Source organism: Panthera leo, chromosome D4 (genome assembly GCF_018350215.1).
Source record: "Panthera leo isolate Ple1 chromosome D4, P.leo_Ple1_pat1.1, whole genome shotgun sequence".
Classification (NCBI taxonomy): Eukaryota; Metazoa; Chordata; class Mammalia; order Carnivora; family Felidae; genus Panthera; species Panthera leo.
Genome location: NC_056691.1, coordinates 60282310 through 60297687, shown reverse-complemented (window position 1 = coordinate 60297687; position 15378 = coordinate 60282310). Strand labels below are relative to the sequence as shown.

At 41.3% G+C, this 15378-nt stretch overlaps 1 long non-coding RNA gene across 1 annotated transcript in view; it reads right to left on the bottom strand.

Annotated features, from left to right (window-relative positions):
• Nucleotides 1-15378, bottom strand: part of LOC122205567 — a 37480-nt gene continuing 22102 nt past the window's right edge. The window contains exon 3 of the long non-coding RNA XR_006196137.1: nt 1-1417. This is a non-coding gene — a long non-coding RNA (uncharacterized LOC122205567). The remainder of the gene's footprint in view (nt 1418-15378) is intronic.

The window sequence follows — 15378 nt, the reverse complement described above, 5'->3', positions numbered from 1 at the left end:
TAAGAAGCCATGGTTCAGTGGCTCAGCCTGCCCTCCAGGCCCACTTGTACCTTTCATCCTGCTCCTGGTGGCTAAAACCATGGCGTTTTTTTCCAGGCATAGTGACATCGTGGAAAGAACACTGAATTTGGAACCATGTGGACCTAATACCTTTAAAACAAGTAACCACTAAACATAATGAAAGAAACAATCTCTACAAATAGTTGGGCATTCTAGGCCACTGAAAGGGAATGGCCGCCAGAGACTGGCTTCCTCCTAGAACCTTAAAGTCCATTAGACCAGAAGTACTGTCATTCTGGGATAGCTGGGTGATGGGGAATTATTTCAGCTTAATGACAACAAAATATGTCATCTGAGTTGCAGTGGGAAGAACTGTGCTCCAAGAGTAAAGATATCCAGATCCTGGTCATGGTTTTACTGTGTAATTTAAGTTCCTTCCCCTCTCTGTGTCTCCCATTAAATGGAACAGGACTGCATGATCTTTGAGATGCTTCCATCTCTGACATGCTAGAATATAATGCTAGAGGTTATCATGATGTGATATCTGTACAGGATTTGCTAGTGGCATCTTTATATCTAAGACAAGATACCTTTGTTCCCCTTGATACTTAAGTAAATATCCAGAAGTGATAAGTCAAGTGTATTCCATGAAAAGGAAACTGAGTCGTGTTTCAGTAGTCCTATTGGTACAATCCCAATTCTGGTTGCTGTTAATATTGGGATAAGGGTGTATCAGTGATATTTTGTGAATATAGGACATGTTCTATGGATATCAATGAATAGGATCTCAAAGATCATATACTTCAAATTCTAAGAAGACCCAAACATGAACCTTGGTGCCAAAGAATTCACCTCCTCCTGAGATGCTTCATTCCATTTTCATATTGCTCAAATCATTAGGAAACTGTTCATCAGGTCGAACTGAAATCTTGATTTCACATAACTATCAGTCCTAGCTTTGCTCTCTGGGGCTACAAACTATACCCGTGTTCTTTCTGGCCAAGATTGCAAACTGCTGAAATGTTGGGCAATGTCTTGTCGGCTCTTCATCAACATTTAAAAACATCACAGTTAGTTTCCAATGTTAAAACATCATGAGATTCTGGCTTCTCTTGAAAGATCAAAAAAATCTGTATCATTTCCTCCCCAATATGATTTTTCTCTTTTTTATTAACAATTCAGTTTTGTTTCAGTCCCTATCCTCTCTGCTTCAGCCCATGTGCTTTGGGAGAGATTGATCCCAGCCCTGGTCTATAACATGGCGTGCAAACTAGTCCTACTTCATCAGCATAGTCCCACCTCTTGTCACCTTTGTTGATTCAGAAGCTGGCACTTAGACTGGGGTCCCTGGGAACAGAATCCAAGATGGAGAATTAGCACACACAGGTTTATTGAGGAGAGTTCTCAGGACAGACACCTGTGGGGACATGAAGAGAACAGAGTGGGCGTGAGAAGCTGACCAGCTAACTGCAGTGTAGTTACAACCAAGGCCTCAGCTGATCCCACCAAGAACTTGAGAATGGGGATGGCCTTTCAGAATTGTCCCAAATTGAAGTACAGGAGCCAGGCATTTGTATTCCTACATCAACCAGTTGCTGGCCTCAGGCTGCACCCGGGAAGAGGTAAAACTTTGTAAAACCTTGGGGGAAGTGGCTTTTTGAGACCTGAGACTGACTGCCAGAATATTCCTAGCAGCTATGCCTGCCCTGAAAAGGGGAACTGAGGAGACCTCCCCAGTATCCACTACAGGCACATGACCCAATCTAGACCAACAGAGGTTTGCTAAGGAGGCTTCCAGAAATGACTTTCACCTGTCTGGATATGGGTGAGGAGCTTGTGGACTGTTGGCAGCCAACTCACATGGAAGTCAGCATTGATGACATTGGTGTTCGGCTGAATCAAACCAACCTGGAAGCTTGAGTCACCCTGAACTTCTGGTGGAAGCTTCATTGTTAAGGCAGTTTTGGGGCTGTGTTTTGATTACTTACAAATTAACATACTTTGATCCATACTGTCAGCCTGGAGCTGGATTCCTGGCAGTAACCTGATAAGTAGGAGCTGCCTCCCTTTCAGATGGGCCACTTGGCTTCCAGTTGACTGGTGCACACCTGGTTTTTAGGGGTGGCATTGGAGAGCTAAACCCTAATCTTCTAATACTAGGAACTCAATATATAATGTCTAAAGTGGGAAAACCAAGGTAAAGCAACAGAAACGTGTTTATAAACATGGAGGTAAAAATCAGAAGCTGAGTTGGCGGTAGTTGCTTCTGGGAAGATCTATCAGGGTGATGTGGGATAAAGAGATACAGCTGGTTTTTGCGGGAAGCCTTGTGCTCTTTGGTTTGAGACTCTGAGTATCCCCTGTAGAGCATGCATGCTCTGGGGCATCTTGTGCTGCTCTGTGGCTCTCCCATCTCTTAGTTCTCCTGCCTTCCCCTGGCCTTTCTCCTGGGTAGGGGGTTTCCTTAGTGCTGGTTGAATAATTGTCTTAAGCTACCATCTCTCTCGGTTAACTTATTCACTCTCTCCGCTTCTGGGAGACCTCTTTCCCCGCTCCTGATCTCCCCGCTTCAGCTCCAGGACCATGTTTCTTCCACAGGACCGCCTGGGAGCACCCCTGCCCTATCTCTAACTTGCACAGGGAGATAGCCAAGGTCCCTCCCAGCTCTAACACTCTGTGAAGTCTAAAAACTATATACAAACATTTAACAAGTCATAAGAATAGAACTCTTTTATTTACCTAATGTTCTTAGCCAGTTTTTCTTTTGCCAGAATAGGCATTTATTGAGCACCAACCATGTGCCAAGCTATAATGTGGTTTTACTGTCACGCAACTTTGCTGTTTTAACATCTTGTGCCCCAAAGTTTTTGTTTCCTCAGGTGAACCATCTATAAAATGTATGTATATAAAGTTATAAGGATTAAATGAGTCAATGTTTGTAAAGCCCTTTTAAAAATACTTAAGGGGCACCTGGGTGGCTCAGTCAGATGAGCATCTGACTCTGGATTTCCACTCAGGTCATGATCTCACAGTTTGTGGGTTCAAGCCCTGCATCAGACTCTGTGAGAGCCTGCTTAGGATTCTCTCTCTCTCCCTCTCTCTCTGCTTCTTCCCTGTTTGCACACGTGCTCTCTCTCTCTCAAAATAAATGAATAAAAAAACTTTAAGTACTTAATATAAAGTTATTAATTGGTACCACATTTGGAGAGCTGTGTGTGTGTGTCTGTGTGTGTCTGTGTGTGTACTGGGATTTTGGGGTAATGAGAAATACTCCCGCTCTTAAGAGTCACCTTTTAGGAGAGACAGATACATTAACAAAAAAAAAAAAAAAATGATTTATTGTGAGTAACTGTGATACAATTCCTTGCATCAGGAATATGATATAAGGAATATCACCAAAGTACTATAAGAACCCAGACTGGGGGAAAGGGGCCAATTCTTCCTGGGGTAGGGTTGGGGCTGGAGGCCCAGGAACATTTCACCAAGGGAGTGTCATTTTTAGATGGGCTTCAAAGATAAGTAGTAGCTTTCCAGGCTGATAGAAAGGATAAGGCAAAAGGATAAAGCATTAGGCAAAGTCCAAAGAAATGGTTTTAAATAGCCTCGCTTGTCCAGGAAATAAGAAAAATGTTTCCTAACTATAAGAATTATAGCTATTGAAAGGGCCTCACAAACAGGAGAACTTCCATGACTAGAAAACCCTCAAGAAGCTTAAAAATTCTGCATATGAAGAATTTCTTATGCGGGACAATCTGCAAACTTTCTCCCTCTCTCGTTTTTTTTTTTTTTTTTTAATGTTGTAAAATTCACGTAACTTAAAACTCACCATTTTAACTATTTAAAAAAAATTTATGTTTATTTATTTTTGAGAAAGAGAGAGAAAGAGACACAGAGTGTGAGCAGGGGAGGGGCAGAGAAAGAGGGAGACATAGAATCTGAAGCAGGCTCCAGGCTCTGAGCTGCCAGCACAGAGCCCAACACGGGTCTCCAACCCATGAACTGTGAGATCATGACCTGAGCCGAAGTCAGATGTCTAACCGACTGAGCCACCCAGGCACTCCCCGTTTTAACTATTTTAAAGTATACAATTCTGTGACATTTCGGAAATTCACAACCACCACTACCTAGTTCCAGAACAGTTTCCTCACCCCAAAAGGAAACTCTGTACCCATCAAGCAATCGCTCTCCCTTCAGGGCCTCCCCTGATCTCTGGCAATGGCTTACCTGTGTTCTGTCTCTATAGATTTGCCTGTTTGGGACATTTCATATAAGTTGAATCATACAGTATGTAGTTGTTCAATACTGTGAGAAAGACAAATAACACCTTAATATTATTATACAAACAATTTGGTCTTATGGACCTCCTGAAAGAGCAGCAGGATCCCTGAGAGGTCTGCAGATGAGACGTTGAGAACTGCTAGTCTAGGTCATGCAAGGCACGGGGTACCAGGTCCCCAGTACAGCTTCTAACCTAGCACAAGGTGATTATCATGGCCCCATGTCCAACCTGAGGCCCGCCCTCTCCCAGCTCCTCATCACCCTTGTAAACCCTGCCAGCCGTTTTCTGCAGAGTTGAGATTAGCAATATAGCAATGGGTTCACATCTAAACTGCTCAAACGAACCAAGCATCGAAATGGGGACACATTTTTATTAGTAATAAGTCGAACTGGTGCAGCCACTCTGGAAAACAGTATGGAGGCTTCCTCAAAAAATTAAAAATAGAACTGCTCTACAACCCAGCAATTGCACTACTAGGTATTTATCCAAAGGATACAGGTATGCTGTTTTGAAGGGACACATGCATCCCAATGTTTATAGCAGCGCTATCACCAATAGCCAAAGTATGGAAAGAGCCCAAATGTCCATCGATGGATGAATGGATAAAAAAGATGCGGTGGGGCGCCTGGGTGGCTCAGTCAGTTGAGCATCTGACTCCGGCTCAGGTCATGATCTTGCAGTCCGTGAGTTCGAGCCCTACGTCGGGCTCTGTGCCAACAGCTCGGAGCCTGGAGCCTGTTTCGGATTCTGTGTCTCCCTCTCTCTCTGACCCTCCCCCGTTCATACTCTGTCTCTCTCTGTCTCAAAAAAAATAAATGAACATTGAGAAAAAATTAAAAAAAAAAAAGATGTGGTATATATATATGTATATACATATATATATACACATACAATGGAGTATTACTTGGCAATCAAAAAGAATGAAATCTTGCCATTTGCAACTACGTGGATGGAACTGGAGGGTATTATGCTAAGTGAAATTAGTCCGAGAAAGACAAAAATCATTATGACTTCACTCATATGAGGACTTTAAGAGACAAAACAAAACAAAAAAAAATAAATGAACATTGAGAAAAAATTAAAAAAAAAAAAGATGTGGTATATATATATATGTATATACATATATATATACACATACAATGGAGTATTACTTGGCAATCAAAAAGAATGAAATCTTGCCATTTGCAACTACGTGGATGGAACTGGAGGGTATTATGCTAAGTGAAATTAGTCCGAGAAAGACAAAAATCATTATGACTTCACTCATATGAGGACTTTAAGAGACAAAACAAAACAAAAAAAAATAAATGAACATTGAGAAAAAATTAAAAAAAAAAAGATGTGGTATATATATATGTATATACATATATATATACACATACAATGGAGTATTACTTGGCAATCAAAAAGAATGAAATCTTGCCATTTGCAACTACGTGGATGGAACTGGAGGGTATTATGCTAAGTGAAATTAGTCCGAGAAAGACAAAAATCATTATGACTTCACTCATATGAGGACTTTAAGAGACAAAACAAAACAAAAAAAAATAAATGAACATTGAGAAAAAATTAAAAAAAAAAAGATGTGGTATATATATATGTATATACATATATATATACACATACAATGGAGTATTACTTGGCAATCAAAAAGAATGAAATCTTGCCATTTGCAACTACGTGGATGGAACTGGAGGGTATTATGCTAAGTGAAATTAGTCCGAGAAAGACAAAAATCATTATGACTTCACTCATATGAGGACTTTAAGAGACAAAACAGATGAACATAAGGGAAGGGAAACAAAAATAATATGAAAACAGGGAGGGGGACAAAACAGAAGAGACTCATAAATATGGAGAACAAACTGAGGGTTACTGGAGGGGTTGTGGGAAGGGGGATGGGCTAAATGGGTAAGGGGCACTAATGAATCTACTCCTGAAATCATTGTTGCACTACATGCTAACTAACCTGGATGTAAATTAAAAAAAAAAATTAATTAAATTAAAAAAATTAAAAAAAATTAAAATCTGAATGTGGTTAAAAAGAAACCAAGAACAACAAAAAACACAAGTGTACTGCATCCTTACTTCCAATAAAATTCTGATCACTTCCTGCCACTATCATTACAGTTTATAATCACAGTAATTACCTTTTACCTGTGAGGAGAGCCGTCATGTATTTTTGAATATCAAGCAGCAGCCATGCTATAAATTGCTAGCCCCTTTCTCTTCTAATGATCACGGCTGATTTTATTCTTCAAGTATTCTCAGAGTAATTAGCATGCTTATTATACAGCATATTCAAATGTTAATGTGCATGCCATACTGACGCTATTGTGAGACCCATTTTGCTCAGGAGCTAAAATTATGTTGCCATTCTGCTTGGTGCTAGAGGTTCTGTGCTTGAAACCTGTTTTCCACATGCAAGGAGCCAAGGTTATTTAATTAGAATGCTGAGCTAGAATGAGAAGAATCTGACACTTAATATAGAACCTGCAAGCTAAACGGGGTCAGCAAGTGTAGGGCCTACACATTTGAATGAGCCATCCATCACGATAGAGACAATCCATATTTGAGCAGACTGGCTTTGGGGCATGTTTAACATTGTTCCTCCAGGGTCTCTACCAGACTCTGCCTCTGTAGATTAAACTGCCAAAAATCACAGTTCAATTGGAAGTATTTTCCTCCCACTGAGCTGAAGTCCGCTTGAATTTTCACTCATTTGTTTTTTGCTCTGCCCTCTGGAGCCCCTTAAAGCATGTCTGCTCTCTGTTCTGTTACTGCCCTGCAGAGACTGAGGACAGTGACCCTGTCCCTATGGTCTGCTCTCCTAAGGCTCAGTTGTTCCAGTTCATATATGATAGGTTTCCTGTCCCTTGACCACTGTGGCTAGTTTATCAATGTCCCTCCCCTTCCCCCACCTTTTTAAAAGTGCGAGCTCAGAACCTGAAACAATGATCCAGGTGTGGTCTGATTGGTATGGAAATGAGCAGATCTCTCTTGGATAAGAACTTGCTTGTTGGATAGGATTCTATAGTACTTTCCCAGAGTATATTACCTTTCTTGGTATCTAACACTGATTAATAATCAGCAAAAAAACACCAAGCTTTCTAAACTGTGCATTGGTACATAGGTAATTAGCCATTTAGACCCAAACACAGGATCTGGGATTTGTCATCATTACATTTCGTCTTGTTAAATTTGGCCAAATGCTTTGGCCTATCAAGAGCCTTTTTTTGTACTCTGAATCCATCCTTTTCATCCACAAATGTAATCAATCTATTGATACTGCTATCTTTATACAAATCAAAGTTAAAAATGACCAACAGAAAAGGCCTCAGGATGGAGCCCTTTACCTGTTACCAGAGACCTCAAATCCAAGTATTTATTCAAAGTATTTATTGTTATAACCCTCCCTCCCCACCCTCCATTTTTTCCAACTGTCCCATCCTCTAACTCAGGTTGTCAGGGAGGGAAAACATCCAAGAATAGTCCAGGTTACCAACTGGCTAAAGTGGCCGAGAAAAGAAACCAAGGAAAAGGAGTGAATAAGGCCTGTTGAAGGGCCCAATGTGGCAAGACAGGATTCTCTGAATCCTACTTTATCTAGGTATCTGTTGTGATGAGAGAGAAAATCAATAACCAGGAAACAGAACCAATGTTGGAAGCTGGACGACAGCCAATTAGTACATCAAACTGGAAGGACTAGGCAGACGAGAATAGGGACAGGGGAGGGTCACAAGGAGAATGAAGCAAAGAATGAGCATGTAAAACAGAATCCGGGCATGCCAAATGTACTCCAGAGCTGTGCTGTCCAATATGGTAGCCACTAGCTAGAGTGGCTATTTAAGTTTAAAGTAATACGAATTAAGTTAAAAAGTCAGTTCCTCAATCATATTAGTCACATATCAAGTGTTCAATAGCCACATGCAACTAGTGGTCACCCTATTGGATAGTACGGAAGAACATTTCCATCACTGCAGAAAGTTCTATTGGACAGCCCACCTTCAGAGCACTCTAGGTGCCAGACCGGGTAAGATATCATTTTAGTGCATTTGTTTTTCCTTTGCTTTCCTCCAAGACCCAGCTCAAATATCAATTCTTTTGGGAATTTGCCCCATGCTTGGTCTGTAACTGTATGCTATAGGCAGCAGAGTATTCCGAACTGTACAGTTCTTAGTGATAATGCATGAATCCAGATAGGACTTAGCAAGGAGATCTTAGCACAGCTATTTGCCAATCCTTAACCAAAATGTGGCCTTTTTCTATTTGGGGAAGACATCCTCCTTGACAAAGCAATTGGTTTTGGGACTAAGACATGTGGAGCATGAGAGAAGAAGGAAGGAAATACTGGCTCTGTCAGCCAAATCTGCTGACTCCACCTCTGCAGCTTTAAAAATCATTTGTAAAAAAGAGCTTTTGACCTCCTGTCCACAAACATTCCATAGGCCATCTTGACCGGGCAGTCAAGAAGTTGGAAGTCAAGTTGATGCAAGATATCTTGTCATCTTACCTGTGGGCCCTCACTAAAATTTCAGTCTGCCTTCTTTCTCTTTTAATTTCCTGTGCCAGAAGCTCTTAGACCTTCTCATAATAAGATCTATCAACTCTACTCCCTAAATCTCTCTAGAATCCATCCCCTCCTGCAATACTCTCAGTTAATTTGTCTTCCCTCTGTTTCCCCACCCAGCCCTTACACTGCGACCTAACTGCTCAAAGAACCTTACCTGACCATGACATTCTCCTCCCTAAAATCCTTCGGTGCTTCCCATGACATCATACAGGCCTGCTGCTTGGGCCCCCACTACCTTTCTGATTTCAAGTCTTTTCACTCCCTGGTGTGCATCACACCACACACTCCAGCCTCCCTGTTACCCAGAACCAAGCTGTCCTCCCACATCTCTGCCTTTGTACTTGCAGCTCCTGCTGTCTGAAATCCCCACCCCACCCCCTTTCCCCTGGGGAATTTCTACACCCCTGTGAAGGTTCCCTTTAAATCTCTTCTCTTCTGAGAAGTCAACCCAGAGCCCTCAGCCTGACTTAAGAAGTGATCCAGCGGCTATGCCCGAACACCGTCCGGGCTTTGGTCATAACACATCCTGTGTTTGACACTCATGAGTCTGTTTCTCCCACTAAACTGTGAGGTCTTAGGGGAAGGCAGCATGTCTGACTCATCTCATATCCCCCGTGGCAAGCACAGGACCTGACTCATAACAAACACTTACTAAATGCCTGTTAAAATGAACAACAGTCTGTGCCATTATGAGGTTCCACTGTGACTGAAAACTGAGGACTAGGAGGAACCTCTCTCTGTGTGGGTTGCTACTGCTGGGCTCATTAAGGTTCACCCATGCTGATAGAGGCCTGTGGACAGGTGGTCCTTGTCAAGAATGTGGGGAGGAGCAAGAAGATGGCTGTTCCTGCCAAAAGCCCCTGTGCATGCTGGCCCTTCCTCTGCAGGTGGCAGGCACTGCATGGGCACAAGCCCATTCCTTGTTTGTCATGAAAAAGCACAGGATCCCTTGGTGAACGCTCTTGTAGGGACCCATCTGTGGGTAACTCCATAAAAAGAATTATGGGCAAGGTGAGGAACCCTGTCGTAGAATGGAGAGGGATAAAACACTGCTACTCTTGTACAGCATGGGGCATGTCGCTGGTGAGAGAATATAGAGGTAATAGCAACACTCTTTATGTTTTAAAAAGTACACCATACCTTATGGTTACCAAGACACTTCCACTTCTGTTGTCTTCTTTAGCGTGTTATCCATGCTGAGGGGCAGGCAGGAGAGATCTGGGGTTGTTATTTATAGATGCAGAAACTAATAGCCAGAGAGGTCACAGTTTTGAGCAAAAGCCCACAAAAACGAAGTGACTTTCCCAGGGTCATGAAGTAATAATCATAACTATAACAAATGGGGGTTACTTAAAAAGTCTCTGCTGGGTTTTCTTTAGCAAACTGTTTAAAATCAGAAACATTTTCTAGTAAACTGAGTCTGTAGAGGGCTCTCAGGCGTCTCTTGGGAAATGTGACCAGATGAAATTAAAGGTTTCTTCCAGCGATGAGATTCTATGAAATTTAGTGTTTACTGTGTCCCAGGTTCATACAACTCCATAAAGTACAATTACGAGCTTGCTCGTAATTCCCCAAGTAACTATCCCTCCTGCCCAGCCTGGCATCCCTGTCTGACTTAAGAAGTCTCACGCCCAGTACTTATTTATTCCACCACCTGGTCATCAATCTCTTCTTTCCACTCCTTCTACTCCCTACAACATGGCAACTCTATTACTTGATCAATGGTTCACTTCCTCTGTCAGCGATAACTGGGATTTAGAGCCAGAGGCATGATTTCTATATAAGACTAGAAAGCAGAACTGTCATCATGTATTATTGAGATCTTAATTTAATTCCCATTAAAGGGGAATTAAATTGCCTGGATTAGTGAAGGTTCACTCTATTCTTTCCTCTCAGAGAGATGACTAAATCCATTTTGGTGCCATATTTGGTTGTGGGATATGGGAATGGAGGTTTCCATAAGTCAGAGTAGGTGTGTGGTTTTCTAGAAAGGAAAGTCTGCCTTCACTGGATGGACCGATGAAGTTATTTAAGTTCTGACAGGATTCTCCCCAGTCTCCGTGCATGAGAATGAAGTATTGTACACCCATCTGAACTGGGTGAAAACAGAAGCTAATAGCAGTTCTGTGGAAATAGATACTCTATTTATCTTCTGATCCAAGAGTCCAGGCTCTATCCACTGCACCACACGCCGTTCAGGGTGGTAGTTGCTTCTTCGAGTTAATGTTTACTGAGAAGTGAAGTGCAGTGTCCAATTATAATGATAAAGGCCATATCAATAATAACATATAACCTCCTATTTCTGTTTTCATCATGAAGCCTAAGGCCCTTCAGATAGAAGAATTATGGGCAATTCTGGGTGTTACTGGCAGTCTTTGAGGATGGCTATTCCGTCTGGGTTTGTTTTAATTTCTCTCTTGATTACCAAGAACAATCTTGCACTCACATATAAGAATAAGATGTGCTTCCTGCCGATGGGGGCTTGGGGGATCCACTACCAAGTGCTGGGCCAGGACTGCCATGTCTCCTGTTGCAGTGGAGTATCAGACATTGTTATGTGACTCCCACACAGGTGTCTATCATGGCTGAGCAGGGCTGGCTTCCTTAAAATGAGATGAGTGTACTAACAATAAAGAGTGGCAATACAACACATAAAGAAGCACAAAGGAAGTCTTCATCCTCACGTTGAACTTGCCCAGGATATATGCTGATAAAATCAGATCTGAGCATATCCTGAACTCCATCTGTTAAAGGCGTTCACAGCCACTTAGGAGAATGCCAGGCAAGAAAGACCTGGCAATACATTTTCTGCCTTCCAGAGTAACTCCTTCTTTTCCTTCCCCAACCTGGCTAAAAATACAACCAAAGTGATACACACACACACACACACACACACACACACACACACACACACCACACACGTGTATGTGCACACACACACATACACAAAAGGCAAAACAAAAAACCCCAAACACAAAAAACCTAACATTTGTTGAGCAGATTGTGACAGAATATCAATTAGCCAAGTGTTTGGTATGCAAACATCCCCAGTGCTCACTCACCTAGAGGAGGACTTGGAGGGAGGGGAATAGAGAGTGTCAAGAGAATGAGGGAGCCAGGCAGGCTCCGCCAGGGAAAGTGCTGGAGCCAAAGCTCTGACTTAATTGGCAGGTGAGAATGGTGCAGTTGCCATCTCTGTCCACCTAGTGGCAGCACCTCTAGCCAAAGTCACCTCTACCTCAATTGGTTCTGGTGAGGACTACTGGAGGCTTACCTGTGCTAGGCCCTCTGGCAGGCACTGGAGGTGGGACCATTTGGAAGGTTGCAATTCATCACCAGTGGTCCCTTTTAGGTAGGGACTCATCTAGGTTATTCCAACTCTAAACTCCAAGTCTAGGGGATAGAATCTACTGGAAGCAGGGAGTTGAAATTTCCAAATAAATGGAACTAAAGCATCATGTTAGCTTCTTAGTATGTATTCTATGCCAGAATAGCTAAAACTCAAGAGGATGAAGAAATAGCAAAAATAGGAGAGGCTACTGTTCAACTAGAGACACCAACAAAAGTAGCTGATACGAATAATAGTGGGTCAGTAGCAGGCCAGGGAGTGAGGTGAGTCTTGCTTTCTTCCTTCGGAGTTATAAACCAGCCACTGCAAAGGGAAGTTTCACTTTAGGATAGATTTGGACATAATCTAGAAGTTCCATGAAATGAAAAGAGTTCACTGATTAATTACACAGGCCAGCATTTCCCAAGATGTGGTATACACTCCACTGGGGAAGTGCAGATAATTTAGATGAAACATCTTTTATTTTAATAGTTTGGTATTTATTTTAATGTGCCTTAGATGAAATATAATTTATTATGCCACAAGCCTGTGATTGGTTTTCTGTTCATAATGGTGATATAAAATTTCCATTTGATATTTTTTAGTAAAAATGAGTGTATCTGAAGAAAAATTTTAAGTAAGTAATAATATAGAGGACATTATTACAAGAATGTGGCAAAAGTCACAAATAGGGAATGTCAACAATTGTAAAGTTTGGGAAATACTCATTAAGCCAGGGAATTAAATAGACTGATTTATCGACAGGAGAGTTTAGAATACCAGACAAGTGAAGGGAAAACGGTAGAACTCTTGAAGGATCCAGATTCCAGTTCCAACCGTCACTAAGCCTGTGTGACATAGGCCTCCCTCTGGATCTCCATTTCCTTATCCAGAAAATGACTCTCTTGTTTTGCTCAGCCTTATTATCTAGCTGTTCTATTTCGCTTACTACTAGTGAGATTATGAACAATCATAATAACAGCCAGAGCATTAAGGTTGGCTGTGAGCTGGATGCTTTCCATAATTCATCATTTAAAATTTCCATAATAGTCATGAGAGGTAGGTGTTATGATGCCCATTCCATATATGAGGGGATTGAAGCTGGAAGATTTTAAGTAACTTTCCCAAGGTTGTACACAACTTGATTGGAATGAACATAGATCAGACTCCAGAGCCTGTGATTGTGGCTCCCAGCCTTGCTGTGTCACAATAGTTAATTTCTATTCACTCTTCAAAACTAAGCTCAAGGTCATCAATTCCAGGAAGACTTCTTTGACCCTCTCTCTCCATAATGGCTAGTGTTCCTTATCTGTGTTCCCTTACTTTTCTGTGTATGCTGTTTTTTTAGATTTGCCTTTGTAGGAGAGCCTGGGTGCTCAGTTGGTTGAGCATCCAACTTCAGCTCAGGTCATGATCTCACAGTCTGTCAGTTTGAGCCCCACATTGGGCTCTGTGCTGACAGCTCAGAGCCTGGAGCCTGCTTTGGATTCTGTGCCTCCCTCTCTCTGCCCCTCCCCTGCTCATGCTCTGTCTATCTCTCTCTCTGTCAAAAATAAATAAACATTAAAAAAATTTTAGATTTGCCTCTGTATCCCTGACACCCTGCATTGTTTGGGGCAGAATAGATAGTCAACAAATGGCAAAAAGAGGGAAAACATGAGGGAGAGAGAAAAGGGGAAGACAGAAGAGAGAGGGGATTGGAAAAGAAAATAATATATATTGCTACTTTATTTTATTAAATGTGAAAGAAGTAAAATTGAGAGGTAGGAGAGCAAGAGGGTTAAATGTATGGTCTCCTAGATCCTACCCACCCAGCTGTGCCACTTACTAGGTGGGTGACTTATGGCACAGGGTCAATGCCTGTGCTTCAGTTTCTTCATCTATAAAACAAGGATATCAATAGTTACTTACCTTAAAGGATGGTGTAGAGACTAAATTAATTATATATGAAGTGCTTAAAATGGTGCTTGGGATATAGTAAGCAAGTGTTCAATAAACATTGGCTATTATTATTATTATTACTATTATTATTGTGAAATGAATTATAAAGTGAAAGAAATCCCACAATACCATCACATACGTACAAAACCTCTTCATTTCCCCAATTCTTTTTTTTTAAATAAATTTTTTATTTTTTAATATATGAAATTTACTGTCAAATTGGTTTCCATACAACACCCAGTGCTCATCCCAAAGGTGCCCTCCTCAATACCCATCACCCACCCTGCCCTCCCTCCCACCCCCCATCAACCCTCAGTTTGTTCTCAGTTTTTAACAGTCTCTTATGCTTTGGCTCTCTCCCACTCTAACCTCTTTTTTTTTTTTTTTTTTTCCTTCCCCTCCCCCATGGGTTTCTGTTACGTTTCTCAGGATCCACATAAGAGTGAAACCATATGGTATCTGTCTTTCTCTGTATGGCTTATTTCACTTAGCATCACACTCTCCAGTTCCATCCACGTTGCTACAAAAGGCCGTATTTCATTTTTTCTCATTGCCACGTAGTATTCCATTGTGTATATAAACCACAATTTCTTTATCCATTCATCAGTTGATGGACATCATTTCCCCAATTCTACTTGTTGACCAGTACAAATTCATACTATGGCAGTTCTGAATAAGAATTACGGCCGTAGGGTACACGATATAATATCCTTATCTTTCCACTTCTGTGGCAGTAGAATTAGCACTCCTTTTCTACTCTCAGAACATTTGGAAATATCAATATTAAAATTACCACACTGTATTATAATTCAGATTTACTTGTTGTCTCTCGTCCTCAATCAGACTGAGTTTCTTGAGGGAAAGGACTTTTGTTTCATTCTTCTCTATGTCACCAATTCTTAGTGAAGAGGCTGGCAATAAATGTCCATTATCTGTTTGCTGAATGAATAGTGTAGCAAAGATGTATACATGTGAACAACAAAATTAAAAATATTATGTGATATTTATCATACAAAAGTTCAAATCAAGTGTGATTATAGCTCAGAAAGGAGAGATCACTTCTAGGTAGGAAAAGGTCGTAGAACAGAATGGTGAAATCTGAACTTTACAGACAGCCTACCTTGGTTTTGAGCCCTAACTCTGGCATTTATGAGCTTATATATCTTGGGATATAACCTAATCTCTTCAAACCACTAATGTCCTTACCAGGGAAATGGGGATACTATGAGTTGGACAAATGAAATGAGATAATATATG